The sequence below is a fragment of the Macrobrachium rosenbergii genome, chromosome 27 (genome assembly GCF_040412425.1).
Source record: "Macrobrachium rosenbergii isolate ZJJX-2024 chromosome 27, ASM4041242v1, whole genome shotgun sequence".
NCBI lineage: Eukaryota > Metazoa > Arthropoda > Malacostraca > Decapoda > Palaemonidae > Macrobrachium > Macrobrachium rosenbergii.
This window is the reverse complement of record NC_089767.1, coordinates 24,419,509-24,437,010: the sequence shown is the minus strand read 5'-3', so window position 1 is coordinate 24,437,010 and position 17,502 is coordinate 24,419,509. Positions and strand designations below refer to the sequence as shown.

Genomic DNA, 17,502 nt, shown 5'->3' with positions numbered 1-17,502 from the left:
CTTCGATTCGCATTTCGTAAAGATTCATAGTTATCTCTTTGATATTCACCTTCGTTTCGTATTTCGTAAAGATTCATACAGTTATCTCTTAGATATTCACCTTCGATTCGTATTTCGTAAAGATTCATACACTTATCTCTTTGATATTCACCTTCGATTCGTATTTCGTAAAGATGCGTACGCTTATCTCTTTGATATTCACCTCTGATTCGTATTTCGTAAAGATTCGTACGCTTATCTTTTGATATTCACCTTTGATTTGTATTTCGTAAAGAATCACAAAGTTATCTCTAGATTCACCTTCTACTTGTTTTTCACACACACACTCTTATAATTATCACTTTTATACTCGCCTTCGATTCGTATTTCTTAAAAATTCTTTCATACTCGTCTCCTATTCGTATTTCGTGAAGACTCGTACACTTATCTCTTTCCTTCGGTGCGTATTTCGTGAAGACTCGTACACTTATCTCTTTCCTTCGATGCGTATTTCGTGAAGACTCGTACACTCATCTCTTTCCTTCGTTTCTTAATTTCGTGAAGATTCGGACCCTTTTATCTTTAGCATTCAGTAAAGGAACGACAAAATTGGTGTACCTGATTGTTCTACCACCCAAATGCCATATTGCTGAATACATCATCACAACACTTTCGTCAGTAGGTGTAAACAATATTACAACTATATCAGCGCACGTATTTCCACATTTTGGGCTGACTTTCCCCAAACACGCTATTATTATTATTATTATTTTGTGTCAGAATACATGACGTTTTGTCAAATGGGAGAATTTAGCCAGTAAGTGGAAACTAGAAGCGATGCAATTAAACTGCAAATAGAAATTTCAATAGAAATTCCAATTTCATGTTATGCAATAGACGCTACATATTGCAGAGCTGCTATATTGCTCATGGAATATCTAATGTCCTTTGCTCTAAAATTCATATATGTTAAATGGTCTCTTACTTTGTGATATGAGCTACAGCGGGAATGTTCGTTACAGTTAAACGTGTGTTAATTAGGATTATATATATATATATATATATATATATATATATATATATATATATATATATATATATATATATATATATATATATATATATATATATATATATATATATATATATATATATATATATATATATATATATATATATCATATTTCAAGCTTAATGTTTGTGTATATATATACCAACACACACACATACACATATAAATGTGTGGGTGTGTGTATATGTACACATCTCGTAATTAACTCAAACACAAAAATGTAAGGAGTATTTTATATTTATATAAAAAAAATACATAAATATAAGTACATATGATTACACTTATATCAGTGTTGAATTTTGAGAATCAGATTATTATTATTATTATTATGGAATTATTATTAATTAAAATTCTCTTAAAGACTAAAGGGGATTTAGTTTGTGGAGAGCATTTGAAACTCTTCAATAAACGTGTTTGGAGAATCAAGGAGAATAATAAATATTCAATTGGCGATTTAAAGACTAAAGGGTTTGCAGAAAAATTTGTGCTGGAATTTAATGGGATAAAGGTTGGAACCACTTGACGACAAGCGATTTGGAAACACACATGAAAAAACAAATACACACACGCACACCATATTTATGACGACAAGCATGCGAACATATATAAACAAATATATATATATATATATATATATATATATATATATATATATATATATATATATATATATATATATATATATATATATATATACACACACACACACACACACACACACGCACACAAATCACCACTCTATTCATTATTCGCCTTCCTTTCTTCACCTCAACATGAACAAACCTCTTAGTCTTTACAGCATATTTAATGAATTCCATAACTTTCTAAAGCTGATTCTTAAATCACGCTTATTCAAGTGTTCCAAAATTCTTTCACCGTATGCTCTGCTTATGCAAGACTCGTGAACGCCATAATAATGTCACTCTAATTATATCACTCTGGTAGCCTTTAATTATGTCATTTATTTCCTTCATTTTGTTAATTAACGTCAGAAGATTCGAGTTCCCGCTGACATTGGTCTAATTACCTTTTTATTTGTTGGGGTCGGGGAGTAATATTTAAAAAGAGTGCGATGAGATTTGAAAACGCTAAAGGTTACAGAGTCTATTTACAAATGGTCTGGATTAGGGAGCTTTCATCCTCGGGCTTTTTGAGCCTTCTGATTGGTTCACCTTCGAAATTGCGTTGACCAAAACTCCGATGGTCCTGCAATGCCAACCTTGGCACTGGAGAATTATTAATGGCACCAGTTCCCTCTTCTCAAACCACCCATCCAGCAGCAATACCAGTTTACCAGTTCACGGTAATCATACCGGGAACTGCTATTGCTGCTGGCTGGGTGGGTTGGGAAGAGGGAACTGGTGCCATTAATAGTTCTCCAGTCCCAAGGTTGGCATTGCATGGCCCTCGGAGTTTTTTTTTTTTTTTTTTTTTTAGACGGTGAAAGGTAAGAACTCCCACCTGTCTGACGTTCTTTAAGGTCGGTTTCAAATTGTGATGTTGTACTGAATCCAGGTAAAAAAAATAAATAAAAAAGTCTCCGGAAAAAAGTCTCAGAAAAAAGTCACAGGAAAAAAAAGTCACAAAATTTCCTAGATAGTGACCCCGAAGGGTTTTAACCCGGTTTGTATCCATCTCTGCGGCGTGTTTAGTAGAAGCCCTTTGGTGATTTCCGTATAAACATAAACAAAAGATTGCAAATATAAAAAAGTAATGACCCCCAAGAAACTGTGAATTTTTCCCTGTGACTTTATTACCGGCCACCATAAATTAATGTGACGTTTTTCTTGTGACTTTATTACCGGCCACCGTTTTATTTAATGGGTTGAGCAGCGTTCAAGATCACAAGAGCTTAAAATATTAAAGACTGAATATACGAAATCAGTTAAGAATATACCAATGAAATAAAAATTTATAAACTGGAAATCAGTTAATACCATACCGTTGAATAAACAGTTATGAATTGCAATTCAGTTAAGACTATACCGTTGAAATAAAATGTTAATGCAGTGTTCCTAATCCACGAATATCATTTAAGGAAAACACTTTAGTATATCAAAATGTGCCGAATTTTATCTTTTGAGATGATTCAGGCTTTATTCCAGTGCACATGGATTACGAAATTTCCATCATTTCAGTAACTCAGTACTTAAAATCTGACTGTAAAAAAACATAAATGCTGCCAACATCAAGTTTGATGTTCCTGAGGGTATTAGTAAAAATAAAAAACAACAAATTATGCGAAGTTCACATCAAAACCCCTTCACCAATTGTAAAACATTATCCGTTATCGTTACAGTTATTTCTGTTGCCACTGTCGTTGTAGCTGTAATAACATGAAACCGTTGAACGTTCCCGACAAAACCAATAAAACAAACCCAACTTTTAGCCTGGCATAAGGTCCCTCTATTTTTCGAGCTGCTTCCCCCTGATGCGGTTGCCTTCATTTGGTAAACATTATATGCGTCCGGCAATAAACGAGTGCAATAACTATGGAAATTCAAGCGTAGGTTATTCGCGCGCGGATAATCCCCGGCTTGAATCCTTATTGCCAAGGAAGGGCTTCAAAAGAGATTATGCACTTGATAAGTATTACCTTTATGGAATATATCGGTGAGGGGGGGAGAGTGGCTTCGGTGGCCTATGGTAGATGGGTTCGCTTTTTTGCGTTTTTATGCAAATTTTTATTGTTAGTTTGATGGGTAAACAGGTTTTATGAATTTGCCCACTTCACTCGTAAATCTGAAACAGTGGAAAAGTGTACCATTGTAAATTCATATGCTGCTACAGACTTTTTGGGTATTTGGCATGCATATATATATATATATATATATATATATATATATATATATATATATATATATATATATATATATATATATATATATATATATTTATGTGTGTGTGTGTGTGTGTATGTATATGTGTATGTATGTATATATATTGAATTTAAAGTATAAATGGTGAGAAACGTTTCTAGACGAAGCAACGATCATTGTGTTATGTAACATGGAATATTACACAACAACACATAGAGGATAAACAAGTATGGCAGCAACTGCTGAAAACCTACGGAAAATAAAATGAGTGAAATAATTTCTATGGAGGTTTGCATGAACTTATGGAACAAGAGGATAACTTTGATTTGAATTTATAACCAGAACAAGAATCATAAACAACTTTTGCTTATTTCCATTTAAACTATTTTCTAAGGATTGATTTTACAAGGTCTTGAGCTTATTATACTCATTTGTCTTCATACCCATCTATATTTACTACCTTTATTTACTGCCTTTATACAGTATATATTCCTTCCCTATAAGAATGGCCCAAGTGTCGTTCGACACACTTCAGTTAAACAAACTAAGTATCTGTGAGTCACTATATTTTAGCGTCGCATTATGAACGTACATTAGATGTGAATATGATTCTGGAATCGATTTTGAAACTATTTGTTCTGTAGCTGATGAATTTTAAATCTCTATTGATAACATTACAAATTTGCTAGTGAGGTAGCAGATGCACTGCAGTTGTCATGAATATATTAAGCTTTCTCTCACCTTCTCAATCTTTCTCAATCTTTCTCTCTCTTCTCAATCTTTCTCCTTTACTGCTATCTTTCTCTCACAGTTGTGAAGGTGTTTAACAGCTCTTATCACTTGTGAATTTGCAAGGTGAATCATCCTGAAGTATACACAGAATATATCCTTTCCTTACTGAAATCTTGAAGTATACACAGAATATATCCTTTCCTTACTGAAATCTTGAAGTATACACAGAATATACTCGTATCCTTTCCTTACTGAAATCTTGAAGTATACACAGAATATATTCTTTCCTTACTGAAAACTTTCCCATTACATGGAAGAACGAATGGGAGAAACTTGACAGAAAATGGAATGTCGGTATAGTGGTATAGAAAAGGAAATGAGAATAGCAAGGTCGGCGTTCTTTAAGGAGTTGAATTGTTTCCTTAGTGTAAGGGATGCTGCTCTTTATTTGTTTCCCCGTAAGGGGTTAGCGCCGTCAGTTCATCTCCTGCGGTGCAATGTAGGCATTACTTAAGGGTCTTTTCAGCGTCCCTTCGGCCCCTAGCTGTAACTACTTTCATTCCTTTTACTGTATCCCGTTCACCTTACTGTCCACCCTCTCCTAACAGTTGGTTCATAGTGCAACTGCAAGGTTTTCCTCCTGCTACGCCTTTCAAACTTTTTCAGTCAATTTCCGTTTCAGCGCTGAATGGCCTTAGTTGCCCCAGTGCTTGGCATGTATGCCTAAAATCTATAAATCTATAAATCAATCCTTATTTGTTTGACATGGTGGCAAGTACTTGAGTATTTTGCTAATGGCTCTTTGATTCGATGTAAAGGAATGGCAGTTCTTGATTTTCCAAGGTTATGGATGCTAGTGTGACTTTTAATAATTGCAATATCTTTGGGTCCTTGTTTTCATATAATTTTTATTCGTGTGAAGGATCTTTTAGCCGCTTAGTAGAATTTTAAGATCTCCTGTATTCTAGATATGAATGAATGTTTTCATATTTATTAAAAGAGTTTGGGTAGCTCTATAAAGGTGTACATTTTTTTAAGATATCTCCTGTAAAGAATTTTTTTTAATTAATTGTTTACAACCGGTTTACTTCAACCTCCAATGCTATAGGGCCAATATCTCGTAAAAATAGATAAAAAAGGACAGGATAGTAGTAAGATATCCTTTCATTAATTTATCAGTGATCAAGGAACTAATCTTTATATTAAAGTAGAGCAATTTACTACTAATTTTGTATGTATGTATGAATAATATACGGAATTAATAGTATGTATGGGTCTACGATCACAAGTAGTATGAATAATATACGGAATTAATATAATTCTGAAGATCGTAATTGTGCGAATATGCTTGAAGGTATAAAGCTGCAGTCAATATTTGCATTTAATTATGACATTTTCCGAACTTTTTTAATGTTTTTGTCATAAAACCATATTTTTTATCAATCGAGGAAATTAAGACTGAAATGCTTAAAAACAAATTTCCCGTCACCGTAATTGCTTGTTTTTGTTGTTTCCTAAGAACCCTCCGTAAACCTCAGTTTATCAACAACTGTTCTGTTTTTCGAGTATAAATTCCTCATTCTTTTGTAACGTATGACATATTCCTTTGTCTTAATTAAAAATAAGTGCGCTGAGCTGTAAACAAGACAATATAAGGATAAACAAAGCAAATTTTCCCTAATCGCAATCACCAGTTTTTGATGTTTCTAAACGGCTTTGTAAACAGTCATTCTTCGTCAGCCATTCCGCTTGTCAATTCCTCTGTATTCATTCTTTTTTTTAATTAAAAACATTTTTTTCTTAATTTAAAAATACTGGTAATCCAGTTTAAACTGAGCTTTTCTACTCGGCTTTCTCACATAGTATCACCGTTACACAGCCTCCGAAAGCCTAGTTCCTTTGTGGTACTTTAAAAAACTCCATCCAGTTTCTATTCGGCTTTCTCACCTAATATCTACATTACACAGCCTCCGACCGACAAGTTTTTGTCTTAATTTAAAAAACTACATCCAGTTTCTACACAGTTTTCTAGCCTAATATCTCCATTACACAGCCCCGAAAGCCTAGTTTCTTTGTCTTAATTTTAAAAAATGAATTCACAGCTTAATATCTCCGTTATACAGCCTCTGAAAGCCTAGTTTCTTTGTCTTAATTTTAAAGTATTCAGTTTGTCTTCAGTTAACATTTAAAAGACTAGCTTTGTCTTAATTTTCATTCAGTTTCTAGCTCTCTCACAGTTATTTCCGAAAGCCTAGCTTCTTTCTCTTAACTTTAAAAAATGCATTCAGTTTAAGCTTAGCTCTCTCACTTAATATCTCCGTTATACAGCCTCTGAAAGCCTAGTTTCTTTGTCTTAATTTTAAAGAATGTATTCAGTTTAAGCTTAGCTCTCTCAGTTAACATCTCCGTTATATAGCCTCCGAAAGCCTAGCTTCTTTCTCTTAACTTTAAAAAATGCATTCAGTTTAAGCTTAGCTCTCTCAATTAACATCTCCGTTATAATATCTTCTTTCTCTTAACTTTAAAAATGCATTAGTTTACAGATCTCCGAAAGCCTAGTTTCTTTAAAAATGCATTCAGTTTGATTTTAAATATCCGTTATACAGCCTCCGAAAGCCTAGTTTCTATGTCTGATTTTAAAAACTTCATTCATTTTTTACCCAGCTTTCTCACCTAATATCTACGTTACACAGCCTCCGAAAGCCTAGTTTCTTTGTCTTAATTTTAAAAATGAATCTCATTAATATCTCCATTTACAGCTTAGCTGATTTTCTCTTCATTCATTTTCTACTAGCTTTCTCCTAATATCTATACAGCCTCCGAAAGCCTAGTTTCTTTGTCTTAATTTTAAAAATGCATTCTTTATCTCTTAATATCTCCATTATACAGCCTCCGAAAGCCTAGTTTCTTTATCTAATTTAAAAAAACTTCATTCATTTTCTACTCAATTTTCTCACCTAATATCTCCGTAACACAGCCTCCGACAGCCTAGTTGAGGTGATTACAGGGAGTCGGATTACGATTTCGGATTACGATTTCTGTTATTGGCAGACGCGACATTGTGTCGAAATTGATTCTGGGCGAGACGTCACGACGAAGGAGATGAGGACGTTTGATTGTCTCCGAAGGAAGCTGCTGGTTTAGGGGACAAACTTTAATCGAATGTCTAGGTACGTTTTCCGCCGTTTCCCTGTCCCTTCGTTCTTTATTTGTCTCTTCTTCGCTTTCTTGCACACTTCCATTCTTCAGAATCATATTTAGAAAGTATCTTATAGATATTTCCAATTGTTTATTATATATATATATATATATATATATATATATATGTATATACATGTATATATATATATATATATATATATATATATATATATATATATATATATATATATATATATATATATATATATATATATATATATATATATATATATATATATATATATATATATATATATATATATATATATATATATATATATATATATATATATATATATATATATATATATATATATATATTTGTAGGTTAAACACTCTTTTTATTTGTTTCTCTTTCACTATTTTAACTTACTTTTTTTTTTTACCTGTGATGGTGATTATTAGAAATGAATAATAGGCTTCATTATATTTCGCTAAATTTTTCACCAGTGACGGTTAATATTAGAAATGAATAATAGGCTTCGTTATATTTCTCTAAAACTATTTGAATTTATTTTTTAGCCGTTCATGGTGTTTATGATTTAAGAATTATTTTCCTGCAAGTCAAGGCAGCAACGATTTAAATGCCTCCTAATATTTCTCTGAAATAAGGTTACACGTATAATGTTTATATATAATCCCTACAGTAAAGCAAATACTTGGGCATTATTGTTTCAACTTCCTTTTGTGTACTTTACAAGATAAAAGACTTGTACATAAAAAATCTAAGGAATAATAAATCCTTCATTCGTAATCTTATTTCTCTGAATGTATAATGAAAAATGTAATCGTACAGTAAAGCAAATACTTGATCATTATCATTTCAACTTTTTTGTGGTGGCATTATAATATAAAAGATGTATAAATCAATATTATTACTAATATTTCACCTTTCTGCCGTTTACATTACAGTACGGAATACGTATACCTAAAGAATAAAAGGAATAAGAAAATCACGAAACAATAAAACGAGAACAGAGTTCATTCACCGCCGCTTCCCTAAAACCTAAACACGGTTATTTCCCCGACCTTCCTTACTATAGAACCCCTCAGATTGCCCCGTAATGTGTCCCCGAGATCAATTTAGACGCACCGCCGGATTCTGGTGGTAACTGAATTTGTAACCGAACGCTCCCAAATCTCCTTAATAATCCCTCTATACTGAGTCAGCGGAAGCTTCGTAGCAGAGACGCTGGGTAAATGATGTTTCCATTAGGTGCTGTTTGTTGATTATGACGAAGGAATTTCATTCAAGGGTCATGAGGAAGGAAGATGTTGCGGAGGTAGATAAAAGGGACTTGGAGTTAGTTTGGCCAGTTATGCACGCACGTGCATATACACACACACATACACACACACACACAAATACACACACACATATATATATATATATATATATATATATATATATATATATATATATATATATATATATATATATATATATATATGTATATATATATTTATGTATATTTCAGTGATCATTCCCCATCGGGGATATTCCCGAGGTAGCGTGAATTTGATATTAAACAATATTTGTAGCTTCAGGAATGTATATAAATCACGGTGTGATAAAAAAAAATTCTTTAAAAAAATTTCATATATATAAATCAACAAGCATAAATCAACCAGAGTCAGAAGACGACATTCAACAAAACAGTTAAATATTTATTGTTAGAAACGTTTTGTGTTACTTAAACACATCATCGTTCTGTAAAATTGAAAAATACATATAATTCTCTTAATTCAAAATAAAAGCTAAATTAATTCATTCTTTAATTACAAAATAAAAGCAAAAATTAAGAACAGTAGTTACATTCTTTAAAATAACAAAATTTATAGCAGATAGTATAAAAGAATTTATATATATATATATATATATATATATATATATATATATATATATATATATATATATATATATATATATATATATATATATATATATATAATAAAAGGAGCCCATAAAAATGCCAAAATGTAAAAAGTTAATGCTATAATTTTGGCGTTTATATGGGCTTCTTTTATTAGCTGGAATTCTGTTTTAACAGAAAATATATCATACTGATTCAGTTAAGTGTAACAAATGTAAAATTTGGCTTAAATACTGATTCAGTTCAGTGTAATAAATGGAACGTTTCGAAATTATCGTTAATTTGCATACTTTAATCCAGTAGCAGCTTAGAAAAAAAAGCTTGATTTAAGCGGTGACATTGATAAAGTTTAAGTACAATTCAGTAAAATATTGATATAATGAAAAAGATAGACCAAAATTATGAGGACACATTTACATAATCCACAGGAATTCGTTTGACGAGTAAATCATCACAATTCCGTTATTCATCAAAAGAGAATTTAATTACCCCTGATCACTGTATGGCATCGGATTAATGGCCTGTATAATCAGCTTATCCAAATCGAATAGGTGGAGAATCATATATGTTGGTGATGCTGCGAGCGTGTAGGCGGGTGGGTGCAGGGAGTGCGATACTTAAGGTTAATCCAGATTCGTTGGCAGACATATTTTCCTATTAGCCAGAACAAAGAACTAAAAATAGGGAGTATATCTACGAAAATAGCTACCGCATTCAAAGAGCGTTTAAATCTGGAGTATGCGTATTTGTAAGTGGTTTAATTTCAAGTAACTTTCCTCTAGGATGCTGTGAAAGTTTTTATTGCCAATTGATTCTCTTAAAATAGATCTTAAGAGATCTCTCTCTCTCTCTCTGTCTGTCTGTCTGTCTGTCTGACCATCTCTCTCTCTCTCTCTCTCTCTCTCTCTCTCTCTCTCTCTCTCTCTCTCTCTCATTTATGTGTATACCTTACATTGTTTTCTAGGGTGTTTAAAACAGTTATTGCAAATTACATTTCCTGACCTTCCAAGACAGGAATTGATCCTGTGAGTGTAGTCTAGTTAAGACGTCCTACGTTGATCCAAAACGTCCTAACAAACACATGAACAAGAACCAGAACAAGACCGAGCAACCAAGTCCGGCCATTTAGTCGAGACTAAACAGGGATAGACAAGCTTGGTAGGTATTTGTGTAATCTCATTTACATGTAAGTAAAACAGTACTCACATTGAGACACACGCGCACACACACATGCAAGCGCACGCACGAGCTATGTAAAGTATATCAAGTGATAAAACTCCCTTGTTTAATGATAGCGTAGCCATACCGGAAATAGGTCCAATCCAAGGGACACTGAGGTCCAACTTAGACTAAGGTAACTGAATTCTACGTATAATAGGGGCCACTGGTACAAGTCTAAACGTTATTACAGTCAGAAAAGAACATTCGACCAAGGGACACTGAGTACCCCTCCGAAGCTTAGACCAAGGTAACTGAATTCTACGTATAATAAAGGCCACTGGTAAATAAGGGTAACTTGAGATAAACAATGGCAAGTCTCAACGTTATTACAGTCAGAAAAGAACATTTGAACATATTAACTGTAGAGTTCCTGGAGTAAATAGAAATTTAGAAAATTTTGAAATGGACTTGACTGTTGGAATTACTATAATTTCTGAGGAATAATATTCATAATTGTATGTGGGAAAGAGCAAATGATGGGGAAAACAAGTTCCTAGTTAATGTGTAAGTACAGCATAGGTGAGAGAGCAAGATAATGGAAGTAATTTTGAGAGGAGTGACTGGAGATATATCTGATTGTTATTTAGTTGAAGGAAAAGTTAAGTGTAAGTTTCAGTATGAAGGAGAGTTGAAAATTGAACTGTAAAAAGGAACTGTTGATTAGGTTTAAAGACACAAATGTGAAAAGAATACCAGAGAAGTTTGCAAAATTCCATGACTGGATAATGCAACAGCAAAGAGTGTTTACGGGCACAGAAGAATAGGGAGAAGGAATAAAAACATAAAGAAGTGGATGAGAAAATGGAAAATGTAAGACTTAGTGAGTGAAAAGTAAATACATCACATGCAATTGCACAGTAGCAGAGAAGTGCAGATGGCCGTGGTAATCAAAAAGAAAATTTGAGATGTCCTCTTCCATTTTCCTCTTGACTATCTTAGAAGGCAAGTAATGAAAATAGAGAGGAAAGGGTGAGTAAAAACACTGAGAATATAAAGCATTGGTTTTATAGGAATTAAACCATGAGAGAAAGGTTAATGAATAAACTGATCTCAGTATGATCATAAACTGCTTAAACTTCATGCAGTACTGGATCAAGAGCGGTACTGGATGGAGAGAGCATTTTGGAGATTTGTTGAATGTGGAAGATGGGAGAGAGTAGGACATGAATGATGCAAGAGTGGAAAGAGTTAGTCTGTGTTTGAGAATGATTGTAGACCTGATTGTTGAGGATATATGAGGGCAATTGAGAGGCTGAAGGCTGGAAAGACAAGGAATTCATGGGATCATAAGCGAGATGCTGTGATGGTAGTATTGTTTGACCAGGAATTATAAGGTGTGTCTGAATTAAGCAGTTCCCGGGAATCGATAAGAGGAATAATAGTTCCAAGGAACAAATATAAAGCTCATAAAAGAAACTGTACGAATAACCAGGGCATAAATTTTACTTAGTTTACTAGGGAAGGTGCATGGAGAATTTTTACTACTGTAGTTTAGAAAGTTGACAGAGGAATTTATAGGGAAGAACACTGTGCAGGTTAAGGAAAAGGCATAATGTGGATTGTATGAGCCCCTTAAATTTCACAATTGTATGAGCTCCTTAAATTTCACAATTGCATGAGCTCCTTAAATTTCACAATTGTATGAGCTCCTTAAATTTCACAATTGCATGGGACGCCTTAAATTTCACAATTGTATGAGCTCCTTAAATTTCACAATTGTATGGGACTCCATAAATTTCACAATTGTATGGAACTCCTTAAATTTAGCAGTTTTACAAATGTACACAATAACGCATATATTTCCGTAATAAACTCCCTTCATCACAGGTACTTCGGACAATGGGGATTTTAACAGTTAAATTCACCTAGCTCTTAAAAGTTACCATAAAATTTGACCCCAGTCTACTTTAGCCCGAGATGGCCATCTCTGATGTTCCTAGTAAACTTTGGGGGGGGGAGATTTTTTTGTCTCTGTACCTCGTCTCAAATTTTGGCTGAGGATTCACTGACCAGTTATGAATGGGGTAATCGCTATCAGCAGTTCCTTACTTCAGGAATTTTTCCTGCTTGGCGACTATGCCCTAGAGATTTTACATGAAGCTTTTCAATATCGTGGTACGTATCTACGCTATATATATATATATATATATATATATATATATATATATATATATATATATATATATATATATATATATATATATATATATATATATGTACATGTGTATATGTACATATATATATATATATACAGTATATATATATATATATATATATATATATATATATATATATATATATATATATGTACATGTATATATATATGTAATATATATATATATATATATAGAGAGAGAGAGAGAGAGAGAGAGAGAGAGAGAGAGAGAGAGAGAGAGAGAGAGAGGGCAATGCTCACAAGAAATTCTATGATTAGAAATAACTGTTAAATTGTCAACGAACTTGACGACCTTTAGCGGAAAAAGCCATCGGCGTTTCATAACATTAAGAGCATTTCAATTGCAAAAAAAAAAAGAGGAAAATATTGCAGCCAGGCATTAATGATGGATTAATCTGTTTATTTCACATTGTTTTATTGCTCATATTGACCGATTATGTCTGAACGACGCAGATTATACGGAAAAGCGGACGAGGTGACGTCAGTAACAAAAAGGTCTGTATCGAACTACGAGTAGTATCGTCAGAAACCCATGTCAAGATAGAAGATTTAATTTGTTTATTTATTTATTTATTTGTATTATTATTTGTACACAGTTTCCAGATGCCTCATGTTTGTCTTTCTCTTCTAACTCACTTGCTGACATGCTATGCGTTACACTTAACAACATCGAGGAAAGTAGTGCTGTCAGTGCATCTCACGCGGTGCACTGTAAGCATTACTTAATGTTCGTTGCAGCGTTCCTTCGGCCCCTAGCTTCAACCCTTTTCACTCCTTTTAAGTTCCGTTCATTTTCTCTTTCCTCCATCTTACTTTCCACCCTCTTCTAACAGTTGTTTCATAGTGCAACTGCGAGGTTATCCTCCTGTTCCACCTTTAAAACCTTTTTGCTCTCAATTTCCCTTTCAGCGATGGATGACCTAATAGGTCCCAGAGCTTGGCCTTTGGCCTAAATTTTACATTCCTTTCTATTCCATTCTCTCCTTGCTTTACGTTCCTGCCAATTCCTTTTTTCATCTTTTCATCTATTTAGTTCCAGGCCTAGCCTAGATAATGCCATTAGATGGGATGCTGCCGACCTCAACGTAATGAAATATTACACTTTTGAGGGAGATATCCTTTTTATCTCTTCATCTTTTTCAGCTCCAGGCCATTAGGTGGGATGCTGTTGACCTCGACTTAATTAAAATATTATGCTTCTGAAATTAATTTATATTCATGGATATTTTGGAAAATCCTTTCAGCAATCCATCACAACAACGCCTTTAAAAGTGCATGGGGAATGCAACAGTGAAACCCAAATGTCCTTTAATGGCCTAAGTTAGGTAAAGAGAGAGAGAGAGAGAGAGAGAGAGAGAGAGAGAGAGAGAGAGAGAGAGAGAGAGAGAGAGAGAGAGTAATTCATAAGAAATATTTAGTAAACCATTCTTGTCATCACACCTACAAAGCCACAGTAAACATTATGTGAAATATGCACATAACCATTCTTGTCATCACACGCCTACAAAGAAATGAAGGGAGGGAGAGAGAAAAAAAAGTTAAGTATACCTTAGTTTAACCAGACCACTAAGCTGATTTTGTCATCCTAGGGCACCTACAAGGAAATGTATATAACGTGGCTAAGAACCAGTTACTTAGCAACGGGAGACAGCCATTGTGGAAGTAAACATTATAGCGAGAAATGAATTCTATCATAGAAATAAATTCCTTCTAACTCTTCATCAGCCTGCCAATTGAACTCCGGCCCATGAATGACAGTCCGCAGAGAGACTCACCCAACCAAGAGCTTGGGAGAGAGAGAGAGAGAGAGAGAGAGAGAGAGAGAGAGAGTCACAGTGAACTGATTCATTTTCTTCTTCAATATGAAATTTCACATAACCTTTCTTGTTATCAGACGTCCAAAAAGGAAACAGGAAGAGGGGAGGTTATCAAAATAAGTGCTGTAGACAAACAGACTAGCAAGTAGTCAATCTGTATCGTTGCTGTACAGTATAAAAGACAACAAAGCAAGAAAAAAAATAGAAGAAACATGTGAATGGTAAATGGTAAATAAAGAAATTAAATATAGATGGCTCAAGTTACAAAGAGGAAGAGAACAAAGAGAGAGAGAGAGAGAGAGAGAGAGAGAGAGAGAGAGAGAGAGAGAGAGAGAGAGAGAGAGAAGAGTGAAAAGGGAACAGACAGACAGAAAGACAGATAAATGGCTAAAGTTAAATTGAAGAGAACAATCACTAAAAATTAAGTTGAGGAAGGACCGAGAGAGAAGAAGAGGAAACACCAAGCTAGACGAGAATGAATGGGGCAGATGGATAAAACAAGGCAGGGGGGAGATGGGAAGAAAGGAAGGAAGGAAACAAAGTGAAGAGAGGAAAGAGATGCAAAAAGATATGAGCTCATTAAAAGGGAGGAATCTGTAAAGAGAATTATGACAAGGAAGGAACGGCAAAGATGGAAAGAGAAGAAAACATTATACTTATGCTTCGAAGTAAATTGGGAAATATGGGAAGAGGAATGATTTGATGGCATGATTAATGAGAAGACACCTGACGACATTTGTTTTACATTTTACTAAAATATATATATATATATATATATATATATATATATACATATATATATATATATATATATATATATATATATATATATATATATATATACATAAATATAAATATATTAAATTAAATGCCTATATAAATCTTGTTGTATTGTTTCCAGTTTACGTTTGAGACAAGTAATCAAATACTGAACTTTAAGGAAAAAGCAGGACCTGTGAGCTACGCAAAGTACAAACGAAAATTATTATACCGGTCCTAGTAAAAAAAAAAAAGACAAAATTTTATTTTTTAATGTTATAGTTCAATGCTATTACTTTTTACGAATGTTGGCCAAATGATTTCAATACTTGCCACTTAAAGTTACAGAACTATAGAATTGCAATTTGAAGACCTGTGGGTATTCTTTCTGAGGCAGATAAAAAAATATTGATGTAGCCCACTTCATTGAAATTACTTGTAATGGTATGCTGTATAAATTTATTTACTACGTAGGCCTATGTCTCCCTCAATAAAATTCTGTTCCTGAATTCTGTCTGAATTTTGTTTCAAAGGTATGAGAACTTATCAACTGTATTCTAGTTAATACTTGACCACTGAAAAAATCGGATTAAATTGTGTATTTAAATGTCCATAAGATTCACATTTGCGAAGGATCATTAACATAGCGTCCATATGATTCAATGTGTTTTTGGTTTTCTGTAAAAGAAAACTATTGTGGCGGCTTTGTCTGTCCGTCTGCATTTTTCTGTCCTCACTTTTTCTGTCCGCCCTCAGATCTTAAAAACTACTGAGGCTAGAGGGCTACAAATTGGTATGATGATCATCCACCCTCCAATCATCAAACATACAAAATTGCAGCCCTCTAGCCTCAGTAGTTTTTATTTTATTTAAGGTTAAAGTTAGCCATAATCGTGCGTCTGGCAACGATATAGGAAAGGCCATCACCGAGCTGTGGTTAAAGTTTCATTAGCCGCGACTCATACAGCATTATACCGAGACCACCGAAAGATGGATCTATTTTCGGTGGCCTTGATTATACTCTGTAATGAAAACTTGATAGCGGCAAAGAAATTTTTACTCGTTATTTATAAAGTTTCAAGGTAAAAATGGGGGATGAGGGAGGAGGAGGGGGAGGGGGAGGAGGAGGGGAAAGGAAGGGGTTATGACATGGGATGGGTAAGTGTCGAGTGGAATGCGATGAGCAACTGAAATTAGAGCCCTTTTTATCTTACGAAAATTAAATTGGAATTGAAAAAAACTGGCCTAGTTTCCGTATTCCAAGAACTGAACTAGCAAATAGCTCATGCAGGGAATTCTTTGAGCTTCAAATTCTATGTGTTTCTAAAATAAAAAAGTTTTTTCTTTACGTTATATTTAAGAATTAATGTTACATATTATTTCTCCTGGCGCTGACACTGTGGAGATCCGGGGTAGTGTGGAGTGGAATGCGATGAGAAACTGAAACTGAAACACTTCTTGCTTTTATCTTACGAAACTTAGACATGGTAAAAAAAAGCTGGCCTGGTTTTCCAAATTCCAAGAACTGAACTAGAAAATGACTCGTGCAGAGAATTCTTCGCTCAATATATAATATTTATTTTCTGAAACTTAAAAATGTCTTTTCTTTGCATTACACTTAGAAATTAACATTACATTTTGTTCCCAACTTCCGCTCACGGTAACACTGAAGATCAGTAAAGAACTGGAAATGACACGGAGGTAGTAATATATATTATTTATCTTCTAAAACCAAAAGGCTTTTTTTTTTTTTTGCACTACATTTAAGAATTAACATTACATTTTATTCCCCGATCCCACTATCCCACTAACACTCTTGGGATCCGTAGAGAACTAGAAATGACAGGGAGAG

General features: G+C 33.7%; 1 long non-coding RNA gene across 4 annotated transcripts in view; it reads left to right on the top strand.

The window, feature by feature from the left end:
- The window catches only part of LOC136853265 (uncharacterized), a 271,531-nt gene that overhangs the window by 238,673 nt on the left and 15,356 nt on the right, over positions 1–17,502 (top strand). The window contains exon 1 of one of the 4 annotated variants that reach the window (XR_010857408.1): positions 7,583–7,772. The exons of the other annotated variants lie outside the window; for them this stretch is intronic. This is a non-coding gene — a long non-coding RNA (uncharacterized lncRNA). Of the gene's footprint in view, positions 1–7,582; positions 7,773–17,502 lie in introns of those variants that run through there. 4 annotated transcript variants of the gene reach the window in all.